Source organism: Hippocampus comes, unplaced genomic scaffold, assembly GCF_001891065.2.
Source record: "Hippocampus comes isolate QL1 unplaced genomic scaffold, H_comes_QL1_v1.1 scaffold1519, whole genome shotgun sequence".
Lineage (NCBI taxonomy): Eukaryota > Metazoa > Chordata > Actinopteri > Syngnathiformes > Syngnathidae > Hippocampus > Hippocampus comes.
Window position 1 is genome coordinate 16,774 of NW_017805525.1, and position 3,622 is coordinate 20,395.

Here is a 3,622-nt window from a genome sequence, read left to right on the forward strand (position 1 = left end):
CCCCAAGGGTTGCCCGCCGCTGGAGCTCCGAAGATCCCTCTCGCTCGCTCACGCCGGCTGGCTATCGCTAGCTCGCGCTGCCTCGGTGGTCGAGTGAGTTCAGCTACTGCCGTCGCCTTCGTCGCCGCCGCCGCCTGGCTCACCGATCGCTGGAGCCCCAGACGAACGTCGCTGTCACTCGCTCTCACTGGCCGCTGTCGCCGCCGCCAGGTTCGCCGACCACTGGAGCCCCAAACGAACGCCGCTGTCGCTCGCTGGTCTTGTCTCGGTCTGAGTAATGTCTTGGTTAGTGTAAGTCGAGGTAGTCCTGTACATTCGAAGGGATGAATGTGATTTTAGCACGTCGGGTTTCAGGACATGTTCCTCATAGCCCTTGTGACACTAAACAACCACCTGGAGAATTATCCCGAAGTAACAAATGATTTTTGGGGGGCCTGGACCAGAAATGTTTTGAAAAACGTTCTCATGAAGGCGATAACACTCTTTGCCAAAAATTGATGATTTAACATGGACCCAATTCAAGGGGACCCCTCCATCTTTTGGGTACATTCAACCCAAGTTGTTTCACAGTGTATATGTCAATAGATTCCATGCTGTCGGTGTCTCAATTTATTTGCAAAGTACAAGCTTGGAGACACGACTTGTTCCTGATTTCAAGAGCAAGGGTGTGTGTCCTGGATGCTGTCCTCTATTTTAGGATCCCTTTACTGCCGAAAACAGTCAGGGACGTTTCCCATGATTCCATGGGTAGTATTTCCCACCCCTCAAAATTGATTTTTACTCCTTTGTCCCCATCAAAAGCTTCCTCCTGTCATGTGTTTCTCTCCCCCCCATGACCTTGATTGGTTTTCCCCTCATCTGTTTCAATTCACTTTGAAAGATTAGCACTTCACTTGCATCCAATTCATCAATCTTTCTATTTCCACTCTTTCCTTGTGATCACACCAGATCTTACTTTTTGCCAAATAACAATGGGGCAAATGATTCACTTTCCGCAGCGCTTCCATCACTAAATGAAAGGGATTTCTCCCACCACAAAAAGCTTCCAAATCTGGACCACTGGATTTTCATTCCCACCCACGTGTTCGCGGAGCCACCGCTCAGGCCTTTGGGAAAGAAAAACAACAAAAACAACAACAAAAACACTCACGACTATTAGTTTGAGCACAGGAACACAACTCACATCGATGGACGTCGTGAAGCATTGTGTCCGGCCATGGGCAGGACTCCCCAAATCTTAATGCTCACCATTCAAGAACGCCAACTCTGGGTGTGAGTGGAAGCTGGACAGGTGACCACCCTCTTGGACACAGTATTTGTCGGCCTCAGACCAAGTTTTGCGCATGCCGAAGAAGCGATAGCAACCCGTGCCGAATGTCTTCCAACCGTCACTCTCAATGCCTGAGGACAGACACATTTTGAGCGGTTGTTTGACAGGCGCTTTTCATGCAGTGGGCTCTTTGTATCAGCAGGAGGTGGCTTGGCAGTCTTTCTACAAGCCAACCGCTCCTGTGTATACCTGGGGTGTCCAAACTGTGGCCCGAGGGCCCCTGACGGCCGGCGACATGACCAAAAACAATGTATAAGAAGATACAATGAAGCCATTAGTGATGATAAGAATAACAATTTATCTTCAAAACACTGCAGTGAATAAAGATCATTCTATTTTAAGAGGCAAAAATAGTTTCTTCCACTCTGCTCGATGGCTGATTGATTCAGACATCACATTAATGATCCTGGGGTAACTGAAAAATGGTTACCTTCCAACTTTCGTTTTTCTTTTTTGGTTCAGTTTGTGGCCATGCAATTCGGCGAAGGGGTGGTGGGTACCCTAAAAAAATCAACTACTTTCCTGAACACCTTGAACAGACGGCTGATGAAAAAAACAGTACAAACAATGTATAATTGCTTTCTTGACTGACTTGAGCTGAGAAAAGCTCATGAATTTTAAAGGGGCCCTTTCATCCTTCCCTTTTTTTTTTTAAATCAAATCTTTGGACACCTCTGGTGTATACATGACAGACTTACAGAATATATCCTATGAAAGTTAATGCAAAAATATCGACTGGTAAATAAGACTCTTCTCAGGTACCTGGCATTTTTTTTCTCTTCCATACTTACACATGACCGAAGACGCGAACAAGCTGAGCACGCAGGCCATCAGCAGAAGTGGCGACATGGTGACTGCTACCGCGGTCCGTCACGAGGAGAAGAGATACACTCTGGTCAGGTGGAATGACTCTTCTGGTCAGGTCGAATGACTCTTCGATGTGATGAAGCCAGCTGGCTTGGCTGCCGAATTTAAGCACAGCTCACGGAACAACATCAAGAGTTGAAAGAAAAAGGGCTGCACTTTCAGTGAGCCATCACAAAGACGGGCACACGCGGTGCTACAGGGGATTCAGCGGGGGCACTGCAAGGACACATCAAAGGTGCATACCAAAAACAAAGCAGTTGTTGTCATCGTGAAATCGAAAGAAAGGGAAATGACTCCAGCAAAGCGTCACGTCCTGGCTTCGGTGCCGTACTTTAAATTGCAACATGAACTTTCATCAAAACGTTTCTACTTGATTTTGTATTTACCCTTTGCCATGATTCGTTTCATTTTACTGTTTTTTTATTGTTTTATGTGTGATATTTGCTCCGTGTACGGCGATTTGTATACAGCGATGGTTGTTTTAAAGTGCTCTCTAAATACAGTTGAGTTGAGTTGAGTTGAGTAGAGGGAGGGGGGGGTCCAAAGACAAAGCCAGTGACCATAACAGAACACCTCGAACACTCCCCAATAAATTACAGACAGATGTAAAACTGCAGAGGTCAAACGACACCGCGCATGGGCCTTACCAAGCGTGAGTCGAGTGTTTGTAAATTCCAAAGTATGTTCAAATATGGAAGTTGTAACATGCATTCACAACCCCACATGCCCCCCCCCCAAAAAAAATAGAGAGGGGGAGGGAGAGAGAGAGAGAGAGAGAGAGAGAGAGAGAGAGAGAGAGAGAGAGAGATGTGTCCCATAAGTCTCCATATATCGTGTATAACACAAAATATAGTTTTGTATGGTTGACAAAAACAGATTGTCGCAACCTGAAATTAAAAATGTCACTTTTCTGAAAATAAATGCTTAGTAGACAATGCACGGACGTTGAAAGTAAGGACGCTCATGCTTCTTCTTAGCCAATGATAACAAGTCAAGTCAGGTCAGGTCAACTTTATTGTCAAATGTACTTTATGTGCAACATACGGCACAGATGATATTTCTTTCATCTCAACCACAGGAGAGAGGGAGGAGCCTCTGCGGAAACCCGCGCCGCCATCAACACAACAGTTAACATACGATGACAAAATAAAACAACCCAACACATAAGACACACACAGTCATGCAATCTTCACCACTTTTTCTGCAGACACTTTGTTGTTTGAAGCAGTCATCGATGAAAGAGGAGAGATTCACGTCAATCGCGATCCAGCGGTAGATCACGGGCTGCTCCCAAAACGATCACGTGTGGTGTAGAGGGCGCGGGGGGGGGGGCAACCAACCATTTGTGTGTGTTTGTGCATGTTAGAATTATATTATTTCATGTTAATGAACACTGCACCCTAATCAACCTATCAGTCTCATTTT

General features: G+C 45.9%; 1 protein-coding gene across 1 annotated transcript in view; it reads right to left on the reverse strand.

The window, feature by feature from the left end:
- Nucleotides 1-2,472, reverse strand: part of LOC109520455 (uncharacterized) — an 8,446-nt gene extending 5,974 nt beyond the window's left edge. Inside the window, exons 1-4 of the transcript XR_002169184.1 lie at nt 2,122-2,472; nt 1,249-1,401; nt 994-1,109; nt 299-307 (exon numbers count right to left, since the gene is read on the reverse strand). The gene's annotated coding sequence lies outside the window, so the exon portion shown is untranslated. The remainder of the gene's footprint in view (nt 1-298; nt 308-993; nt 1,110-1,248; nt 1,402-2,121) is intronic.
- Nucleotides 2,473-3,622: the final 1,150 nt, after the last annotated feature.